This window comes from Vipera ursinii, assembly GCF_947247035.1.
Source record: "Vipera ursinii genome assembly, chromosome: 2".
Classification (NCBI taxonomy): domain Eukaryota; kingdom Metazoa; phylum Chordata; class Lepidosauria; order Squamata; family Viperidae; genus Vipera; species Vipera ursinii.
The window spans coordinates 258952610-258977216 of record NC_139513.1 but is presented as its reverse complement, the minus strand read 5'-3'; the positions used below and the strand labels follow the sequence as shown (position 1 = coordinate 258977216).

At 39.8% G+C, this 24607-nt stretch overlaps 1 long non-coding RNA gene across 1 annotated transcript; it reads left to right on the top strand.

The window, feature by feature from the left end:
- The first annotated feature begins 10766 nt into the window (after positions 1–10766).
- On the top strand, positions 10767–20561 carry LOC310634048. The gene is made up of 3 exons (XR_014491142.1): positions 10767–10796; positions 19432–19513; positions 20542–20561. It is a non-coding gene; the product is annotated as an uncharacterized lncRNA (long non-coding RNA).
- The last annotated feature ends 4046 nt before the right edge of the window (positions 20562–24607 follow it).

Here is a 24607-nt window from a genome sequence, read left to right as displayed (position 1 = left end):
GATTAAAAATTGAAGTCCATTTATAAAAATCCCACCCCGTCCCATCAGGCCAGGCCAGCTTGTTTAAAGAGATGGGTTTTAAGATCGCGCCAGAAGGAGCGGAGATCGGGCGCCATCCGGAGCTCGACCAGAAGATGGTTCCATAAATCCGGTGCACCCACAGAGAACGCCCTCCCCCTGGGGGCCACCAGTCGGCATTCTTTGACCGGTGGCACCCTGAGGAGGCCCTCTCTGTGGGAGCGTACTGGGCGGAGGGAAGTTGACGCCGGCTGCAGGTGCTCCCCAAGGTATTCCGGACCCATGCCATGAAGGGCTTTGTAGGTCATTACTAACACCTTGAACCTCACTCGGAAGACAACTGGTAGCCAATGCAGCTCGCGGAGCAAAGGTGTGACATGGGAGTATCGGGAAACTCCCAATACAACTCTCGCGGCTGCATTCTGTACCAGTTGGAGCCTCCGAGTGGTCTTCAAGGGTAGCCCCATGTAGAGAGTGTTGCAGTAATCAAGACGAGAGGTCACGAGCGCATGAGTGACCGTACGTAAGGCATCCCAGTCTAGATAGGGCTGCAACTGGTGCACCAGGCAAACCTGGGCGAAGCCCCCCCTAGTCACAGCTACTATATGGTCTTCTAGGGAGAGCTGTGAATCTAGGAGGACTCCCAAGTTGCGAGCCCTATCTACAGGAGGTAATAACTCACCCCCCATAGTGAGGGGTGGGATATCCTGAATATCCCGAGATGCCGGTACGCACAGCCACTCAGTCTTGTCAGGGTTGAGTCGAAGCCTGTTCCTCCCCATCCAGACCCGGACCGCCTCCAGGCACCGGGACATCACATCGAGGGCATCACTGGGGTGGTTTGGGGTTGAAATGAAAAGTTGGGTATCATCAGCATACTGATGATACCCAACTCCAAAACCACGAATGATCTCACCCAGTGGTTTCATGTAGATGTTGAACAGGAGAGGCGAGAGGACCGACCCCTGAGGGACTCCACAAACGAGAGACCTCGCGGTCGACCTCTGCCCCCCTGCCAACACCGACTGCGAACGTCCCAGGAGATAGGAGGAGAACCACTGAAGAACCGTGCCTCCCACTCCCAATTCCCTGAGACGCCGCAGCAGGATACCATGGTCGATGGTATCGAAAGCCGCTGAGAGGTCTAATAGGACCAGAACAGAGGAATGCCCCCTGTCCCGAGCCCTCCAGAGATCATTCACCAGCGCGACCAATGCCGTCTCCGTGCTGTACCCGGGCCTGAAGCCCGATTGGTACGGGTCTAGATAATCCGCTTCATCCAGGACCAGAGGGAGCTGGTGCGCCACCACACTCTCAACAACCTTCGCAAGAAAGCGAAGGTTGGAGACCGGACGAAAGTTATTCAACACAGCCGGGTCCAAGGCAGGCTTCTTGAGGAGAGGTCTTACCACCACCTCTTTCAAGGCGGCGGGAAAACTACCCTCACTCAAAGAGGCAGATATAACCGCCTGGAACCAGCCTCGTGTCCCCTCCCGGGCTGCATAAACCAGCCAGGAAGGGCACGGGTCCAATAAACATGTGGTGGAGCTCAGCCTCCCCATAATCCTGTCCACTTCCTCCGGAGTTACAGGATCAAACTCCTCCCAGGTAACATTGACAAGACCGCTCGTGTCCTGATCGTCCGATACTGCCCAGTCGGAGTCCAGACCGGTCCGAATCAGAGCGATTTTGTCCGACAGATGTTGACTAAATTCCTCGGCACGCCCCTGCAAGGGTTCCTCACTCACCTCCTGATTAAGGAGGGAGCGGGTCACCCTAAACAGGGCGGCCGGGCGATTATCTGCGGACGCGATGAGGGCAGCGAAGTAGTTAGACCTCGCCACCCTCATCGCTGCGAGATAAGACCTAATATGGGTTCTTAGTCGCAATCGGTCGGATTCAGATCGGCTGGACCTCCAAACGCTCTCTAGGCCCCGTCTCCGACGCTTCATCTCCCGGAGCTCCGCGGAGAACCATGGAGCCCATTGGGATCTGCGCCGGGTCAGGGGCCGCAAGGGTACAACTCGGTCAAGTGCCTCCGTGGCCGTCCTTTCCCAGGCTTCCACTAAGGCATCTGCCGAGCTATGAGCTGAGGAGGCAGGTGGGGACCCCAGTGCTGCCTGGAACCTCTCAGGGTCCATTAAGCGCCTGGGGTGGAACCATCTGGTTGGCTCAGCAACCCCACGGTGGGGAGTGGCAAAACGGAAGACCAGCCGCAGGAGATGATGATCGGTCCATGACAGGGGCATAACAATTGGGGAGCCCCCACCAAGATCATCTAACCACTGACCAGATAAGAAAACCAAGTCAAGGGTGTGGCCTCCCTCATGAGTCGGTCCATGAATTACTTGCGTCAGGTCCATGGCCGTCATGGAGGCCATGAACTCCCGAGCTAACTCAGATGCTCCTCCCAGGGATGGTAGATTGAAGTCTCCCAAAACCATAAGTTTGGGAAACTCAATCACCAGCCCTGAGAGGATATCGAGAAGCTCAGGCAGGGCTGCTGCTGCGCGACTAGGCGAAAGGTACACCAGCAGCAAGCCCAACTGCGCCCTAGGACCAAACCTCAATAAGAGAGATTCACACCCGACTATCTGAGGAACGGTGGCCTCCTGCGGACATAAGGTCTCCCTCATAACCACAGCCACTCCCCCACCCCTACCCTGAGTCCGAGGCCGGTGTAGCACCCGGAAGCCTGGTGGGCAAAGATCAACCAGGGGGATACTGCCCTCTGGGCCCAACCAGGTTTCCGTGATGCAGGCCAGGTCCGCATGCTCACCCTCGACCAGATCCCGGACGAAAGGAGCCTTGTTAGCAACGGACTTGGCATTCAGGTACACCAGCCGGAGCTCAGGTGGCTGCACATCCCCACTCCTAGAACCTCGGGTCGAAGACAGAGGGTCGGAGCGCCTCACCGCTTGTAAATAGCGGAGAAGCCCTCCCGGAGGTCGGTACGGCCCTCTGATCTTACACCTGCTGCCATTCCCTATCGTGGGAATTGGCAATCCCACGACCCGCTCCGGAGCTCTGGAGATGGCCGACCCCGGCTCCCTCTCTACGCGATCTATCCTGGGCCTGGCCTGAACAACAGTTGGTGGATTACCCCCATCTCCAACCAACCACAACCCTCCCCCCTCCCTAACCCTACAAAAAATTTGGCTAAAAAAGTAATCAGGGGCCTCTTATTAAATTTATATCTTAGGCCCCTGTTCCTGCCCGGCCATCTCTCAGGGTCCCAACAATCGGGCCCGTCATCAAGAGGCAGAGTAGAAGGTAAGGCGGGTCGCACCCAGGATGGGGGGCACCCCTGAGGGCGAACAAAACCGTGCTGGAGTACTTCAGGACCATGATAATAATTGGATAATACAGCAAAGACAGACCCAGATCAAAATAAATAAGATGGGAGGATCTTAAAATGGAAGGAGAATTAGGAGGTGAGGGCTTGGTAGCTCAAGGAAACAACAACTAATCACCAGCCATCGACTCACCAATAAGCCAATAGGAAGGAGCCACATAAACACAGAACAGCCCAAAGTACATATTCCAGTAGAGAAATTCCCTGAAGATGAGATTCAAGATGAGTCCAAAAGCTTGGAAGACTAAAACTATGGTTCTGATCCAAATTTGATTTTGTAACTTATTTCTTTATAATGTTTCTTTTTTGGAAAGAACTTTTAAAAAATCATGAAAAAGGATATAAATGGGTCATATACTAAACAATTATAAAAATAAAAGTATAACATATCTTATCAATGATGGGCAATGACTAATAAATAGGCAGCATTTAACTCCCTGAACTAGGATTATCTTTAATTTACGCTTCATTCTTGCTTTGACTAGCCCAGCTTTTATCCAAAGTCAATACATACCCATCAGACCATATCCTTGAAGTATAAGCAACATTATGTACAATACAAAAAAGAAATAAGAAATAGTAGGCCAAAAGTTTAAAGGCACGGATAAGAAAAACAAATGAAAATATAACTAAGATTATTGTACATCAAGATCATTCTCTCCATATCTTTCTACCCTTGAAAACCAATCACCACTTCATACATTGCCTTGTTCATTGAACTTTTTAACTCTTTTCCAGAAATCACTTCCATTCAGCTATAACTTTCTGAGTCATCCCTTCCCTCTTGACCCATTCACTCTTCTACCATACACTGTATTTGTTTTGCAATTCAATTCTCAGATGTTTTATTTGCATAACCAAGCTTCCTCAATGTGCTTCCTTCGTAGTAGTCATTAAATTTTATATTCAGTTTACATTCCTTCAACAACCACTTATTCTTGACCTACATTTTTTGAACTTCCAGATAAGTAATACATAAATAACCCATTTCCAATGCATTCAATTCAATTTATATATTATCCTGTGAGCCAGCTCTTACTACCATATAACAAACTGAAGCATGCTATCATACATAGCTAGATTGATTTTGTTGGCAAACATTCTTTTCCTTGCAAAAGCCACATACTATCTACTGTATTACTACACTTTATTATATCTTGATTCACTTTTTTCCATTTCCCCCCCCGTCATTAATACATTAATTTGCAGATACAAATACCTGTATCATACTATCTTATAATGAAAAAATGGATATGATACAGTGATACAGCATCAACTGCATATAAACTCCAACCAATTTTCTACCATCGCCACAAATATATATTTATTTATATTAAGCAGTCCAAGAAGACATGAAACATACTTGTCTTATTTTCTGATCAATCTTTGCACATGCTTTATTTCCATTATATACTACCCTTACTACATTCCTTAACCAACCTTAAATTCCCTTTCATAATTCAAATTTATTCACTTTATCATATAGTCTTTTGATTAACAAAGTAAAAATAAACTGTTTTAGATGCATGTATTTTTGGAAGACCTCTAAGAGCAAAGAGCTGTACCTTCTGCCCAATAGAAAGGTACACAGCACCACAATTTTCAAATTTGGCTCACTGTTACCTCTCATACCATTTTGATCAAAATTCTACCAAATATCTGCCCAAGGCAAACTACCGTATTTTTTGGACCGTAACGCTCAGCATTGCCTGAAGTCCAATCCATTTAATGGCGACTGGAAGGAAGGAAGGAAGGGACAATGGGAGAGGGAGGGAGAGAAAGAGAGAGAGAGAGAAAGAGAGGGAGAGAGAGAGAAGGAGAAATAATTTTTTTTCTTGTTTTCCTGCTCTAAAAACTGGGTGCGTCTTATGGTCCGGTGCATCTTATGGTCCGAAAAATACGGTAAATAAGTGAATCTCCTGTGGGTTTTTATTCGCTCCTGCTACTTTCCCTCTTTCTAAGAGAGTAATTATTGCAGTCATCAGTCATAACATACAACTTAAACAAGTGAGTCAGTCACTCTATAAGCAAACTGTGTCTATATTGCAATATTTCTCCAATCATACTGTTTATACCTGTAGCCTTAGTCTTTTTCAACATTTATATTTCCTTTTCATCAGTTTTTTTATTCCACAATAACCTTTCAGCATTAATTTTATTTCCACTCTGCCACATATCATTGCAATAGAGATCTCTAAAATCCTCCTTCTTGGATTCACCTATTTTATTTTCTTTCTCTCTATATTCATTCATACATTCATTCATTCATCATTTGTTCATTCATTCATTCGTTCGTTCATTCATTCATTCATTCATTCATTCCCTTCCACCGTCTCTTCCATTTCATCATTCCACCATGCATCTTTTTTCATACTCGGGTGACATTATTTTTATTTTGTTCCAAGCAAAATCCTCTTTTTTTTACTTAAGGTAAAGGTAAGTCATGCGTGCTAGTCATTTCCGACTCTAGGGGCCGGTGCTCATCTCCGTTTCAAAGCCGAAGAGCCAGCGCTTGTCCGAGGACGTCTTCTGTGGTCATGTGGCCGGCATGACTAGACGCCAAAGGCGCACGGAGCGCTGTTACCTTCCCACCGGAGTGGTCCCTATTTTTCTACTTGCATTTTTTACGTGCTTTCGAACTGCTAGGTTGGCAGAAGCTGGGACAAGTAACAGGCGCTCACTCTGCTACGCGGCACTCAGGATTCGACCTGCCAAACTGCCGACCTTCTGATCGACAAGCTCAGCGTCCTAACCCACTGAGCCACCGCTTTTTTTACTTACTTTACTTTAATTTCTGTTCAATGATTACTCTAACTTTCCGTACTTTTGCATACAGGATCCATATGTTCTGTACCTACTGGTGTTCCACTTTCACTGTCTTTTATTTTACTTCATTCCTTTTCTTCTAAGGCCATTCCCTCCCCCCAAGATCCATTCTAGACATTACCAAAAAAAAGTATGTCCCACATTCAAAATCCCACACCACCCCTTTATTCCTCCCTAATTTCCTCAATCTTTTATCATAAACAATTACATCAATCATAATTTTTGATTTATTCCTTTTCAATCTGTACGTCTGAATAGACTTATGCTTCAAACACATATTTAAAATAAATAAACCTATTTGTTCTGATAGGTATTTCTAAGGTATCTGTAATTACTCTCATACTGCATTTCAAATGTTATAGTTAGTGCAATTAAAGAAGCAATTGATGCTTGAGAAAGAGCTTCAAGTGAAAGGTGTTGCTGAATTAAAGAATTATTTAGAAGAGAACAAAGATGAAAAATGTGAGATAACAGTAATGAAGAGGAAGTGATTGAATCAGAAATGGATTTTCAGAAAGAAAGCAATAAGTTCCAAGCATTCCTGATACAAAAAAGGAAGTTCAAGTCAGCTACATTTTAAGAACACTGTGAAAATATTTTATACTTGTGATTTTATCATGCAGGATGAATAACTTTAAATAACATTTCTGAACTGTTATGGTCAGTGATGACTTCAATAGTCCATTACTATTGTTTATAATTATGGAGATGCTCCAAATCCTGAGCATCTTTCAGAAGTGTTGAAATGTCCTTTTTCTTACTCCAGTCTTAAAATATTGACCATTGTTTAACCCAGCTTTTCCCAACATGTTCTCTTCTTGGACCAATTCTCTGTAATGATACTGGTAGAAATTACAGAAGGAAAGGACCAGGAAGATTACAGATTTGAAAAGGCTGATTAAAGGACTTATCTAGGAACTTTTCGTATAGTTGTTTGTTTATCATGAGTTAGTAGGTTGATTCATTCTTAAAAATATGATTTTTTTCTGTTTTCAATAAAATGAAATAGGTCCAGATCAGCAATAATCAAATAATTAGCTTTTACAGAGAGAAATCCTCCCCATCCCTGAGTAAATATAACTTGCTGATAAAAGTGAGATGAAAATTGCTAGAAAAATACCAATATCTTGAGCAAGAATTCTAAAGCATGGACACACCATGCTTCAAAAGTTGAAGTGGGTCACTTTTTTTTCTTTTTTGCTGTACCAATTAGTAATAGCAGACATTCCCTACATACAGTTAAATGCCTTTTCCACTCAGAAATTACTTCTACAATTTCAAATCAAATTCAGTCTTAGCAATAAATCCCCTTATGATGTGGGGCTCTTCTTTCTTTGCTTGGACTGGTGTAAAGTAGAATTTGAGTGTTAACATCCTTCTAACAATTCTAAGATTCTCTGTGCAGTAGCACTGATTTCTGTAAAGCTCTGTGAGCTTTGTGCCTTTTGCAAAATTGCCCTAACAAAAACACAATGCTGTTTTATTACCCACATAAAATACTTACTGATAATCCTTATCAGCATTAAATAATTACACTATAATTACAGTAGGTAAAGCAAGAGATAAAGCACCACCTAGTGGGTAAAATTCTAATCTTTGTTGCTCCCTTCATTTAAAAATCTCATTGTTCCTTAAAATCTACATTTGCTTGACCTGGATTTATTGCTATCATATTAGCACCTACTGGACAACTACTAGTAGCTAAACTTCAAAATATAAATAGGATTCTTCTTTTAAACTGTCCTAACAAGACACTGGCAAGCAATATTTCAGATCATGTATTAGAAGAGATAGTGTGGTATCATAGTTAGGCTTTTGGTTTAAGGCTAGGGAAACCCAGGTTCAAGTGTACTTTTAGTCATAGACGTTTTGGGACAGTCACTTCCTCTCAGCCCAACCTACCTCATAGGGCATTAATAGTAATATTTTTTTTTAAAAAAGACTGTGGCAAAAGAAAGCAAAGATAGGTGCCTTGGGTGCAATTCCCAAGCATCTAGAGCAGAGGTCCCCAACCCCCGATTGGTGGACCGGTACCACGCCGTGGCATGCCAGCAACCGGTCTGCACAAAAAAGCAAAGCCCCATCTGTGGGATGCAGGCAACACACAAAACCCATGCCCCCTCCAGTCCATGGAAAAACCTCTCTCCATGGAACCGGTCCCTGATGCCCAAAAGGTTGGGGACCTCTGATCTAGAGCACAACTTAAACACTATCAGCAGTGACAAAATCACCACCAGTCAATTGCAAAAGGCAGCTTTACTTGGACCAGTTTACATCCTGCACCAATATCTGTAACAATAGATCAAACAACAACAACCTATCCCAGTTCCTTGAGAAGGACTTTATAAAAGGATTAAAAAATGCCAACTCCAATCTGAACATTTGGCTGTCTTTGTGATACCATAGTAGCAATAATAATTTATTAAACTTGTATGCCATCTGACTCTCAATGATTCTCACTATTCCACTCAGAACAAATAAATTATAATAAAAGCAATAAAACATAAAAGATTAAAGCTTAAAAAATTCAATAAATACTAATTATGAAATGTTGTGTTATCTTGATATTACTGATATGGTGTGTTAAAAATTGCATGACTCTTAAAAATGTGAAGAACCTTTTATCTATCTTTATCTTGATAGATTTACCCGATACTGAAAAGTTTAAACAACTGGTCAGCTTTTGTTTTTTTTAAAAAAAAATGTAATCCCATTTTTTAAAAGCATGCTGGATTCTGCTTTTAAAATGTCTTCAATATTAACTTCTACATCATTTCTGATAGAAATGATAGAAGCAGGAATCATAGTTGGAGCATTGTTAGTGGCTGGCAGAGCAGCAGTTAATTTCCCAGAAGGAACTGTCTCTCTCCGATCCTTCACATTTGACAAAACTGAGAAGATGACTTCAGAGAGGAAGAGGGGAAAAATGAAAAAGAACTAGGAGGACTTGCTTAGGAACATCCAATAGTAAGTCCAGATAAACTGCCCCCAACCATCTGTCTTGGTGGTCACATGCTACAAAGCCAAGGGTTTCTTTAAGGAAGCAATTAGTAACTTAATTAGATGGGCTGATACATTGATTTCCCTTGGAATTTTGTGTGCATGACACTCCTTGCTCTCCATAGATTTCTTTTTTTCCATAAACTTTTTATTTATTTGTATCCCACCTTTATTATTTTTGTGAATAAATCAAGGCAGCAAACACATCTAACGCACCTTTCTTCTCCTATTTTTCCCACAATCACCATGCTGTGAGGTGAGTTCGGCTGAGAAAGACTGAGTGGCCCAAGGTCACCCAGCTGGCTTTTATGCCTAAAGGAAGACTAAAACTCTCAGTCTGCCAGTTTCTAGATTGGACCCTTAACCACTTGGCTTCCTTAGACTCAGAAAGGATCCTCTTGTGACAATCTCTCCATCATTCAAGAGAGCATGCTTGTACAGAAACTCAATATTACAGGCAGTGGTGGGATTCAAATATGTGAACAACTGGTTCTCTGTGTGGATGCCGCTTTCGGAAGTCCATTCTGGGCTTGGGCAACAAAAAATTAGCTACCAGCTCTGCCGAACTGGCTGAATCCTACCACTGATTTCAAGAGTCATTAAGATTTGTGACATTCTGTATTTCTGGGCTTTGGGTAAGAAGATCTAAAGCTCCTTCCTCTTCCTATTCCTGGAGCTGGGCTGAAGAGAGAAGACCTGGATAGGAAACGACATTGCAACCTATCTATCATAGTGACCTTTTACCAGAGAACCTTGGGAAGGATTGGTGTGCCAGAAAGGTTTTAAACTATCCCCTCCCTGATTTATAATAGCAGGTTTCAACACTAGTATATTTCTATACATATTAAACTGATTTGTAACTGAAGTACAGATGACATTCAGTTTCATTTCTGCTTTCTACCGAATTTTGTGACCTTAATTGTCTGCTGGGTATTTGACTGGGGTTAGTAATGGATTAAATAACATTGAATAAACTGAAATTCAATAAAGTCAAAATGTACTTATACATATATATGTATGTTTAGCTTATGCTACTTCCATTTACAGTATTTCAGGGAGATTTGCTCAGGAAAATCCTCCAGCTCATTTGAGTCTCACAGTAACCGCTTGAACATGGATCAAGTTTCCATTTGATGTAACATTTACCAGAAATGGGAACAAAATACAAGACAAAGATTACTGCCTGTGTCTCTCTTTTTGCCTTGATTTCAAGAGTTTCCCTATCTGTGTGGAACCAGGCTAAGTCTTTACACAGTTGGGATAATATCATCTTATAAATTACAAACATCTGGTGTTGTGAGGTAAAAAGAAAAAAGAACAAACCCTCAATTGATTCTCCAGTATTACTTCTGCATCAGTTCTTTGCAATTCAGTCTCTGCATTATCAAAATGAAAATAACATGAGCCAAGGGTAAAATTTATCAGAGGAAGTCTGAGACACTAAGGATTAACACAGGATTTCAGTGTGATTGGAACTCCTTGAAAGTGATAAGTTTCTCTGCCTTCATTGGACTGTGCTTTGTTCTCTTCAGATCAACATGCAAAATAAGACAAATAACTTGTGACCCTTCTCAATCCTTCTCTACCAGCTGCCACTGTAAGCTACTATTTGTCCATTCTTCAAATATATAGACCACATCCTAGAAGAGCAAAACAAGCTAGCACTTATACCTGACACTGCAATAAGTTAGGGCATGGTTGTTTAATCCAGCTAGGATTTTCTTCCATGGAGTGGGAACTTGATTTTCAATTGAATTAAAGAATGAAAGTAATCAGTATATAATATTATTAAATATATCATATGACTCAATAGCATAAACCTTTGGCAAATGAAGAAAGGAGTCTAGGTTTCTAGAAAACTAATCATGGTGGTTGTAAAACTTAGATATCTCTGAAAAATTTCTTTGATAAATCTTTTTGGAAATATTGGTAATTTTCTTTAGGTGACTTAGTGTCTCATTTTGAAAGTAATGTGAGAATTAAGCCATTATATTTATACAATAGATATATTCACTTACACTGTTAGATACAAGCTCCCATTTCATCAAATTTCAGACTAATCTTGAGTAGCCATACTATTTTGCCATCTAAACATAAGCAATAGTCACATTCCTCCTGATCCAGCAGAAATCCAAGTATATATCTCTAGCCTACAAAAAAAGTCCCAGGACCCAGGTGTAACATTTGGGCCAATACCATTTGGCGACTGAATCTGATTCTTTTGGTAAATCAAGGCTATATCAAGAACACCACTTCCTGATACCTGCATTTCCATAGTTCAGGCCGAGCCTTTTTGTCACATACTGACAGATACTGAAACTACAAGAATGTCAGGTACCTCCAACTTTCATTAAAAAAGCCTCCTAACTGGCATACTGTAACCTGGAGAATGAACTACTTAGATCAGAAGTGTCAAACTGCCGGCCCCGCAGGCTGGATGCATAATAGCAAAACCGCACCCACCCCATTGCCGGCAATGGCAAAAAAGTCACGATACACCGTGACACGTTACATGACATTGCGAGTTTGACACCCCTGACTTACGAAAGGTAATGAAAGGTATCACTTATTCTATGGCCAATGATACGTTTTTCTTTCTGTTTTTTAGATTCCTATCAATTCTGATATTTTTTCCAACATCACTGACAGCCAATTGACACAGTGTTTTTTTTTAAATTACAGACAAATTTCTGATGCTTGTCCTGTAGCAATAGTTTTATTGGAGTTCATTCCTATGAATGGGTTTACTAGGGATTCCATTGGTCTCTTTTTGTCCAGCTGATTGAAGGATGAAATTGTCTACCTGGAATGAGCTTCAGCACTTATAAGGTCAGGTTATGCTAACTCACTTTCAGTAGTTTGTTAATATGGGAATTTTAGGAGGTGGAAGATCCTTAGTATCTATGAAATCCAGGGTCACTAGATATGTTCTCCATTCTGAACAATAAAATTTATGTCAACTCAATTTGTTATAACAAATATTCTTATTTTTTCCTACAACTTTAATGAATGAATCTAATGAACGCTTTTAGCTGATTAAAAGAATTGTTATCTGCTGATTACTCTGCTTTTTAATTACTTGATTTAATGTACCTGCATATTAACAAAGTTTCCATTGCATTTTTAAATATTGGGAAAACTATGAAAGAAAAGAATTTGTTTTTAAAACTGCTATAAATCTGTGATGATGCAATAAATCAGTGGCGTAGCGTGGGGGGTGCAGGGGGGGCCAGCCGCACCGGGCGCAACATCTGGGGGGGGCGCGCTCACACTGAGCTGCTCAGGGAGCCCCAAGGGCTGCACAGAATTGGCTTGGCTCCGCTCTCGAGCTGCTCTTTCTTGCAAAGCGAAATGAGTCCGGCAGGTGAGATGGGCGGCCACATAAACTGAATAAATAGAAGCGGCCAACTCTCCGCCCAGGCTCAGGCCAACCGCAAGCGCCCCGCAGGCGCCCTGGCAGGTTTGGCCGAGCGAAGACGGACCCGCTGGCCGGCCGGCCTAGCTTCGTGCGCATGCGTGGCTTTATTTAGCGGGGCTCACGTGCGAGCTTGAATGCAGCGGCTCTTGCAGGTCGGAGCCCCGCCCAGCCGCCCTCGAGAGGGACCTGGAAGCATCCCGCATGCGCGCGACTCTTCTTGGAAAGTCTACGCCGCTGCGGGGCGCGTCTTTTCAGCAGTGCCGTGACGTCACCGCCCGCCCGCCCCTCTATTTCCGCTTTCGGTTGCCTTGCCCCGGGTGCTGACAACCCACGCTACGCCACTGCAATAAATAAAAACAATAGAATATAAACCATCTGGTAAGAAATATGCCAATGTTAAAATATCTTCAACAATTAAAATGTATTATTAACTGTAATTTAGGCATTCTAATTCACACTTATCAGGGCTGATCATTATTGACAGTGCTATTCAGAATGTGACTGAAGCATTGGGTTATGTAAAACAAGGTAATATTGTAATAATTACTTATTATTATTTTAATCGGTGCTATTAAATCAGCCTTTTCTGCCATGGCTCCTGCCCTCTGGAACATCCTGCCCTCCTGAAGTCAGATCCACTCCCACCATTTTGGCCTTCTGAATGGCCTTGAAGACATGGCTATGCCAACTAGGCTGGGGCCCCAAAGGAGGTGTGGCACATTGCAGGAGAAGAGACCTCCCCCCTGTTCCCTTTCCATCCACTTCATTTTGTTTTAACTGAATTTTTAAATTTAATATCTTTGTTTATTGTTTTAAAATTTTATATGGTATTTTATTCAATATATGTAAGCTGCGTAGTTGCCTTGGCAAGATGAGTGGCATATGTTTGAAAAAAATAAATAGAATAGTAAGTAATAACTCAATAACTCAAGCATTATATTTCATCCAAAAAACACAAAAACAGTGCATGTGTAAAAGTTAACTACCTATATTGTTTACTACGGTAATTTTACTCAAATTTTACTGGTAGAAAAAAATAAATCTTTATAAAATGAATAAAATGAAATGCTGGAGGGAAAGATAGCTGCAATTACTTGGGTGATAGTGTCCATTCATAAAATATTGATAGTATAGCACATATTTCTTTGCATTTGTGAATAGTTTAATAAATATAATAACAATGTGACTTGTCTGTTTTTACTTTACAAAGGAAATAGTTGTAGTTAATTTTATTGCCTTAGATTTATTTACATTATCCATTTGCTACAAATAAATATGTTTTCACTCTGCTCACGTTGCCGAATGGCAGAGCTGATGCCTAAAAAGCAAAAGTAGAAAGGACAGATTTAAAAGACACATGAAAATGATAAGGAAGCCATAAGTCTATAAAGTAAAGCAGTCTAAACAGGTCAGTTTGTGACATTTATACCTCTGTTGAGCTCACTGTTAATGATATTTGGAGCAGGCCCTAGGGACTAGCTATTAACAAAGCTGTAAAGATAATGAATATCCTTTTCATGATGTCTCCCCCTCTTTTCCCTTTAACTAAGGTTAAAGATGACTGCCTTATTATGCAGGCAATTGAGAATTATCTCCCTGCAAAAACAAATGCTAAGAGGTGGCAATAGGAAACTATTGGGGGCAGGAGGAATCTACAGAAATGAAAAGAGAAAAGAAAAAAATAAAAAAAACTAGGGAAAAAAACTGTAGATGGTGAAATTGAGCTGCAGTTTCCCATGGTGAAAGCAGTCATGTCCTGGCAAATATTTTACCCATATGTCACGAACTGTTTGATCTACATTGGAGAGTGTGGGGGAGCTGGAAAAGCAGAGTGGTGGTAGTGGGAGAGAAGTTTCATAAATGCATACACAAAAACTATGTTGCACAAAGGTTAAAGGGTTGGCTTAAGGCAACATCTGCAAGGAAATTCAAAGTGAAGGCTGAAAGTTTCTCCTTTAATCGTTGCACTGTGCTTGGCCACAGCAGTTGACAGGGCCTTCAAAAAGGTTCATGTCTGGAAAGGTTTGGGAGGAAAATAAAGTAAATAAGCACATGTTAACATGCTCGACTATTCTGATTTCTACAGATGGGATGGCTGTCAACCATATATTTTGAGATAGGTTGTCTTGCTTTTAACCTACTATAAACAATCAGTGAGACTTATTACTGGAAACATTTTCAGGTCATCTGAGAGAAATAACCCCAACATACCATTTGTTGCACATTGACCTTCAATGTTAATTGATTATTGATTAATTTAGAAATGATGTAATATTCATATAAATGAACAGATAAATTGTTTGCAGCAATTTTACCCAGAAAAGTAATCTATTTTTAAAAGCTGAAATTTTACATCATATATACTTCACGCTATTTCCTTTTGAGATCACCAATATTTTGTAAAACACAGATTTTAAAAACAGTAAGGCATCAGATAAGAATTTTTTAAAAAGCAAAAACTTAAAACTAATTTACATCAACACCTTTCACTAAGCCTCTCCTTATCTTTCAATCCTATATTACAAACCAATATGTGTCCACTATATCCATCCAGGTAGTCCTCAACTTACAACAGTTCATTTGGTGACCATTCAAAGTTACAGTGGCACTGAAAAAAGTGACAATTTTCCACTCTTATGACTGTTGCGGCATCCCCATGGTCACATGATCAAAATTCAGCTGCTTGGCAACTGACACATATTTATAATGGTCATGTGATCACTTTCTATGACTTGTGACAAGCAAAGTCCATGAGGAAACCAGATTAGCTAACATTCATGTTACTAACTTAACAATTGAAGTGATTCACTTAACAACTATGGCAAGAAAGGTCGTAAAAAAAATTATTTAAATGTCTAACTTAGCAACAGAAATTTTGGGGTCAATTGTGGTTGAAAGTTGAGGACTACCAATACAAAACTGTATACGTTACCTTTTGTTCTTTGTTATTTCTTTCTTTATTTCATCAACCCAATCCAGCCATGATTTTCTCAGTCTAGACATTTTTATGAGTCCATTCACTCTTCCTTTATGTTTATTTTGCAAATATGATGCCTTGTTTCCCATTCTTTCTCTCAATGTGACCAATCCACATCAGTGCCTCAACATACTTTTTCTTTTCACATTTCCATTTAGCCACATTCATTCAGCACTTATTCATTCTTAACCCTATCTTCCCCTTCATGGATTACTGCCTTGTCGTGGCGAAGGGGCTTGTGTAATTCAATGAAGCTATGAGCTATGCCGTGCAGGGCCACCCAAGACGGAAAGGTCATAGCAGAGAGTTCTGACAAAACGTGATCCACTGGAGAAGGAAATGGCAACCCACTCCAGTATCTTTGCCATGAAAACCCTATGGACAGTACTAAAAGGCAAAATGATATAACGCTGGAAGATGAGCCCCTCAGGTCGGAAGGCGTCCAATATGCTACTTGGGAAGAGCAGAGAGCTAGTACTAGTAGCGCCAGAAAGAATGAAGTGACTGGGCCAAAGCTGAAATGACGCTCATCTGTGGATGTGTCTGGTGGTGAAAGGAAAGTCCGATGCTGTAAAGATTTTTTCTCCATAGGAACCTGGAATGTAAGATCCATGAATCAAGGAAAGCTGGACGTGGTCAAACAAGAGATGACAAGACTGAACATCGACATCTTAGGTATCATCAAACTAAAATGGACAGGAATGGGTGAATTTATTTCAGATGACCATCAGGTATACTACTGCGGGCAAGAATCCCTCAGAAGAAATGGAGTAGCCTTCATAGTCAATAAAAGAGTAGGAAAAGCAATACTAGGATACAATCCTCAAAATGACAGAATGATCTCAGTTCGAATCCAAGGCAAACCATTCAATATCACAGTAGTCCAAGTCTATGCCCCAACCACCAGTGCTGAAGAGGATGAAATTGACCAGTTCTATGAAGCCCTACAGCACCTTATAGAACTAACACCAAAAATGATGTCCTTATCATCATGGGAGATTGGAATGCTAAAGTAGGAAGCCAAACGATAACCAGAATAACAGGCAAGTTTGGCCTTGGAGTACAAAATGAAGCAGGACACAGGCTGATAGAATTTTGTCAAGAGAATATGATGGTCATAGCAAACACTCTTTTCCAACAACCCAAGAGACGGCTCTACACATGGACATCACCAGATGGTCAACACAGAAATCAGATTGACTATATGCTCTGCAGCCAAAGATGGAGAAGCTCTATACAGTCAGTAAAAACAAGACCAGGAGCTGACTGTGGCTCAGACCATGAGCTTCTCGTTGCAAAGTTTAGGCTTAAATTAAAGAAAGTAGGGAAAAGCACTAGGCCAGTCAGGTATGAATTAAATCATATCCCTGTTCAATATACAGTAGAGTAGGTGACAGATAGATTTAAGGAATTAGATCTGATAGACAGAATGCCTGAAGAACTATGGACAGAGGTTCGCAACATTGTACAACAGGTAGCAACCAAAATCATCCCAAAGAAAAAGAAATGCAAGAAAGCAAAATGGCTGTCTGAGGAAGCTTTGCAAATAGTTGAGGAAAGGAGGGAAGTGAAAGGCAAGGGAGAAAAAGAAAGATACACCCAATTGAATGCAGAATTCCAGAGAATAGCTAGAAGAGATAAGAATGCCTTCTTAAATGAACAGTGCAAAGAAATAGAAGAAAACAATAGAATAGGGAGGACCAGAGATCTTTTCAAGAAAATTGGAGAGATGAAGGGAACGTTTCGTGCAAAAATGGGCATGATAAAGGACCAAAATGGCAGGGACCTAACAGAGGCAGAAGAGATTAAGAAGAGATGGCAAAATTACACAGAAGAACTATACAAGAATGAGCTTAACATCCCTGATAACCACAATGAGGTGGTCACTGACCTCGAGCGAGACATCCTAGAATGTGAAGTGAAGTGGGCTATAGAAAAGCTGAGCAACAACAAAGCTAGTGGAGGTGACAGTATTCCAGTTGAGCTATTCAAAATCTTAAAAGACGATGCAGTAAAAGTGCTACACTCAATTTGCCAGCAAATTTGGAAAACTCAACAGTGGCCACAGGATTGGAAAAGATCAGTTTACATTCCAATTCCAAAGAAAGGCAGTGCCAAAGAATGTTCAAACTATCTCACCATTGCACTCATTTCACATGCTAATAAAGTTATGCTTAAAATCCTACAAGCTAGACTCCAGCAGTATGTGGATCAAGACCTACCAGAAGTACAGGCAGGATTTTGAAGAGGCAGAGGAACTAGAGATCAAATTGCCAACATACGCTGGATCATGGAGACAGCTAGGGAGTTCCAGAAAAATATCTACTTCTGCTTCATTGACTATGCTAAAGCCTTTGATTGTGTGGATCATAACAAACTGTGGCAAGTTCTTAAAGAGATGGGAGTACCAGACCATCTTATTTGTCTCTTGAGAAACCTATATGTGGGCCAAGAAGCAACCGTGAGAACTGGACATGGAACCACTGATTGGTTCAAAATTGGGAAAGGAGTCCGGCAAGGCTGTATACTGTCACCCTGCCTATTTAACTTATATGCAGAGCACATCATGAGAAAGGCAAGGCTAGATGAATCAAAAGTTGGAATTAAGATTGCCAGAAGAAATATCAACAACCTAAGATATGCAGATGATACCACTCTAATGGCAGAAAGTGAAGAAGAACTAAAGAGCCTCTTGTTGCGGGTGAAGAAGGAGAGTGCAAATGTTGGGTTGAAACTTAACATTAAGAAAACCAAGATCATGGCATCCGGCCCTCTCAGTTCCTGGCAAATAGTTGGGGAAGAAATGGAGGTAGTGACGGATTTTATTTTCCTGGACTCCAAGATCACTGCAGATGGGGACTGTAGCCAAGAAATTAAAGGACGCTTGCTCCTCGGGAGGAAAGCCATGGCAAATCTAGACAGCACACTAAAAAACAGAGACATCACCTTGTCAACAAAAGTGCGTATAGTCAAGGCTATGGTCTTCCCAGTTGCAATGTATGGCAGTGAAAGTTGGACCATAAGAAAGGCTGAGCGTCAAAGAATTGAGGCCTTTGAACTATGGTGCTGGACAAGACTCCTGCAAGTCCCTTGGACTGCAAGGTGATCAAACCGGTCAGTCCTAGAGGAGATCAACCCTGACTGCTCTTTAGAAGGCCAGATCCTGAAGCTAAAACTCAAATACTTTGGCCACCTCTCTCTCTCTCTCTCTCTCTCTCTCTCTCTCTCTCTCTCTCTCTCTCTCTCTCTCTCTCTCTCTCTCTCTCTCTCTCTCTCTCTCTCTCTCTCTCTCTCTCTCTCTCTCTCTCTCATACACACCCCCCCATCTCAAGCATTATTTCAGTTACATGGGTATTTCAGTTAACCTAGGCATCCAATTTACTCTTAGGTCTCTTCTGATATACCAAATTCTAATTTCCATATAATAGAATGGGCACTTATGAAAAACTCTTTTTGCTTCCACTTGACATTCTTCATAACAGTCCATATAAGGCCAGTAGTTTTATCGGTGTTTGTATGTCTTAAAACTATTTCCCTATATTTAGTAAATAGTCTACCAAGATATATAAACAAACCTACATTCTGGCAATCTACTTTTGCCACTTATGTAAAATAATCTGTAGTGGATGTTTATATGTAATTATGATAAAAAGAGGTTTTGTGCATGTCAGTGTTGTTATAATTGTTAAGCATTAACTGCTAGTTGTAATTATTGATTTTATTTGATTCTCTAGTTTGTTTTTAATATATGCTTTGAAAGTGTTTTATTGATTCTATCAACACTTAAAAGGCTGTTTAAAAAGATGTGTTTTAAGTGAGTGTCTTTCAAATTTGCAGAGAATTCATGCTGAAGAACTGGAACAGGTACAGAAAAGTTTCAAATACAAATCTCGACCAAATGAAATCACAGCAAATATAGGTAAACTTTGTTGGATGATCTCAGTAACAATAGAGATCTATTTAAACAGATAAGTTTTCTCAAATAGTAGATACCTAGGTGAGCAGGATTTAAATGTAATACCCAGAACTTTGAATTTTGTCCAGAAATTGTACCAACAAGTACAGTATTTTAAGCAAAGATGTAATATAGGTTTGTTCTGAGTTCTATCAAGTCTTTGTCTGGAATTAATTTTAATGTAATATGTCTCACCAAGAACATTAGTGACTGTGGTTAGGAATTCTGCAGACCCATATCACTTTTCTGAAGATATCACAGAGAAAAAGATTTTGGCATTATCATCATACTGATAGTATCTACTGATGATTTCTCTGAATGGTTTTATTAAGCTACTGAAAACTTGTTGGAGACAAAATGGAGCTCTCCAAATCATGCTCCTTAGCTTGATCTCATCAGATGCTACCAGATACTTCATTCACATGGCATGGCTAGATAAGAATCTTTACTGCATCCTCTAAAATGAAGCAATTTAAAGCATTTGATCACTTCAGTCAACATGGAATGCTATCTAAATGCTATCTAAAACCTAGATAAATAGCCATTTTAATTGGGTCTTTAGTATGTTAGTAAGTTTCACACCCATTTTAATTGTTTATATCATATGTTTTTAGTTTTCATTTCAATTACAGTTTTCAGGAGTTATGTGCTGCTTAGAGTTCATTAATTTGAGAAGCCTATAAAGTGCTATAAATATCTACTGCTGTTTAAATGCAGCTCCTCTTTTTGACACCTTCACCATGCCTTAATAGGCCTCCTGTCTTGCATTTCTCAGGCTTGGGGATAAGTGGCAGTTGGCTGTTGAAATAATTGACGTTTCTACCCTGAAAACTTCAGTTCCAGTGCAACTCCCATACTGAAGGAAAATAATCATATTTCCTCTTCACTTATTCTCCATTTATTTTTTATATATTCTAATCACTAGGTTAATGTTTTATACCATGTTTTACTCAGATTTATAGAATAATATAGCTTCCTTACTTAATGCTCAGGTTACTATACCCACGTAGAAAGAATTGATTCAAGTACGCTTGTTCGATCTGCAGAGGAAATGGCATTCAATGGGACACTCCAGGTGAAAGAAGGGACAAGAATGGCAATTTTTCAAGCCTCCATTATTATCTCCCATGGTATTTTGCAGGTTCCACCTAGTATTTTTCTTTCATAGAGGTAATCCTTGACTTAGAACCAAAATTAAAAAAAGAAGTGATACCACTTGTTAAGCAAGTCATCACATGATTGACCCAATTTTAATAACAGTTTTGGAGATGGTCATTAAATGAATCCATTGTCCACAATGGCTGTTTTTTGCTGGAAACTAGAAGGAAATACTGGTTCACGGCAAAAATATTATAAATCATAGTCACATGACCTCGGGACACTGCAAATGGCCATAAATGCTGGCTACTTGCCAAGCTCCCAAAATGTGATCATGTGACTACGGCAGGAAGGTGGTCATCAGAACATCCAATTCAAGTTTAAGTATGTTTTTTGTGGTCTTCATAATTTAGAGCAGTCACTGAACTACCAGTTGTTCAGTTGAGGATCCCTTCTATTTATGGGATTCCATTAATTGTATGAGATGATCCAACCTTGCGAAAGGAATTCAATTGAAATAATTTTACATCAATCAGATATCATTCAAGCACCTACCGCACAATGCTAACTTTTATAGTTATAATTTCAGACTACATTTAACAAAACTGACCTATGCTTGATAAAATTATATGTAAGGGTAGGTCTATACATATGTTGTATATAGTATGTTTAAATGTGTGTTATGTATGTGTACACTTTGAGAGCAAACAACTAAATATCATTTTTAATGTGTTCCATTGTGCCTACAGTAAAAAAGTGACAATAAAGCTTATCTGTCTATCTATCTGTCTTTCTAAAATGAGGGGTTTTTTTGAAGTAAGGTATGTTTCTCTACTAAGATCCTGTTTTCAATTATATTAGTAATATAGAGGGAAATATCCTATAAATAAGAGATTTCTATGGCACCCAATCTTTTCTATGCAACCTCTTCTATAGAGAGATAGCTGTCATTTATAGGAAATGGTGAGCTTCCTATTAATCATCTCCATGGTGGAGCTGCTATGAAACCATGATTTGGTAATAACCAATACGACTGCTAAAAGAGAAGATCAGTCATGCAATGCTGACACACAAGTGCAGTTGATGTGAAGAAAGGCAAAAGATAAGATTTGATGAGAGAGAGAAACTTTGGAGCTACTGAGAAGCTATCTTTTTTCCTGGGAAGAGAACAGGAAGGCCAAGATACTGAAGAGGTAGTAAATTGTCGGTCAAAAGATCAAGGGCAGAGTAAGGAGTCCTAATGTCACATTATTGAGAAAAAAATACTTTGTGAGATCTCATACTAGAGCTGGAGATAATCTATTATGGAAAATTTGCATATCAATAATTTACATACATAAGCCTAACAAAATATATGCATTATTTTGTTAGGCTTATTTATTAATTCTTGAACATTCATTGAATGCATGGAGATAGATTATAAAATCATATTTGTTAACTCTTCCACAAGCCTCTAATATTCAGCAACAAATTTGAACTTATTCTTTATATGCAGTATACAAATATATAGTCATAAAATCTATATGCGCATTTGGGACTCTATATACATATTTAATTAAATAGGAAAATATAGCCATTACTCAGATTTTGACAATGAAAGCAATATCATCCTCTTCTAGGTTTTTACATCTTTCTGTCTGTCTCTCCATTCCTCTCTCTATCCATCCATCCATTTGTCCATCCATCCATCCCTATCTCTCTCTCCCTCAGAATTCAAATTAAAGACATTCTTTGTTTAATTTAGATTACAAACTGAATAAATTAAATTTAAATGCCACGGTACTGAACACGACACCAAGCTTTCCTGCCCTCCATCCTCTCTCATACACACATGTACAGAGATACAGTTAGAGAAAGAAGAGAGAACATATATTACTCATCTTTCATTCTGCAATTATAAGCAACCTGGAACATCCTTTAAGTTTAATTTGCAACAATCTCTGTGATGTTGGTATGATGGTACATATATTCCAACAATTTAGGATTATTGCTGATGATAAGATGGATAGCATCATGTTCCCTTCATCATGTTCATTTTGGTGGGGCTTAATTCTCTGAGAAATTTCCACCCAGTGTTTTAAATCTATCCATAATTTAGTTGAGTGAAGTGTAAATAATAATTCAGAAAAGATTACATGCAACCACTTCTATTTTCTATAGTAAATCTGCCTGGTTTTGTCTTTTGCTGATCATCATTATTTCATACTAAAAGAGAGAAAGCAGAGTTTTGACTTACCATACTGCTTGCCATTTCAAGCCTTGAATTAATGAAGCTAATTAATTACTCTTTCCCTCCCATGTTAACCTTAATTCTTGAAACAAGAAACTACAGGATAATTGTTCTAGGGACAATTGTTGGGCATCTTTCATTCTGCAATTATTATAAGCATCTGGAAAATCTTTTAGGCTTAATTTGCAAGAGGGGTCTCTGTGATGTTGGCTTGATGACCTACATATTCTAACAACTTAGAGTAATTGCTGATGTGGTCTCCTAATTAGCTACTTTGTGGTTTAATGCCTAAACCATGGTATTTTTGATGAGGTACAAAAGAAAAAGAAAAATAGTTTAGAAGCCATCTAAATTAAATTAAGGAGATGGGTAGATAGAATGTTGTCAGTTTTACTCCTGAGGTCTGGATCTCATCTGCCTGAGGTCAGAGGTGGGAACTTTAAACAGACTTCTGTGATGACAGCTAGGAATTTGGTTCGCCTACTAAATGTTACCCCAAAGTCATTCTCCAAATGACAAGTATGGGTTACCTGAAGCAGTCTTTGAAATCATGACAATATGTGAGACAAATTGAGATAAAATACTAGGAAGAGTAAGGTTTCTATTTCTGGATTTGTAAAAATCTAGGCAACCATAACATAGTACCAAATTATACATATAACTTTTCTGCTGTCTTTCCAAGGGAGATGTACTGTAGGTGAAAGAAATAGTGGGTAGAAACCATGTTCACACAACATACTAAGTTAAAATGTTTCATTTTGGCTTAGCTCATTATACAGAACTTGCCATTATGGCTTGAAAACTACAGCTTCTGAAAGTAGATACAATACTTTCTATTCGAGATGTTTTCATGTAAATGTGTACTTTGGTTCATACTACTTTGATGGTTCAATGTCAAAATATTATTTTTTTATTATTATTATTGGGACCCTTCCTGGAATACCAAAATTCAAAAATAGTATAGACTGTTTCAGATATTTAAAAGAGGCAATCTTTGGCCAGATGCCCTCAAGAAGCTTAATCATTTTCATACTGCAGCCACTTCTACCAATTGCTTGTCATTTTTCACTAGCCTACCTGCAGAGCCATCCAGAGGATAGTGGAAAGACATATGGAGGACATACTGTATTCCATCTCTTCCGCTTAGTCCCTGTTAACTTCCTTAAAGAGGGAATATGACATTCCATCTTGACCAATCCCAATGCATACTAATCTATATAGTACATCTAGTCATTCACACCATACAGATCAACCATCATAAACTAATATGGTTCTCTTCCTACAATGTCTTCTAATATTAACCTATTGAGATTGTGGGGATGGTCATTCTTTATTAGTCTCCCTTCAGTCACATAAAGCAGAATTCTTTGCATGAGCTATCTCTCCTTTATTAGCCCATCCTGAAAGATTTGCCATTCTAATTCTGTTGGAGTTACAAAGATAGCAAGCACAAGGCAACATTCCCATAAGGTTGTTCTCTTTTCAAGAAGAATTAGAATTTATCTCAAAAGCTAAAAGGGCAGAGTAGAATGATTTAAAACAGAAGTCTTCAACCTTTGCTGTAAACAAAGTCGCCCTAGCCAAGAAACAAGTGAGGAACCTTCCAACTACAATTAAACAAAAATAAACAAAATCTAATCCAAACACAAGGCCAAATGAATCAGTGGAAAAATTAAAGAGCATGGTGTGTTTGGAGACAGACAAGAGTAGGATGGTATATTGGCAAAGAA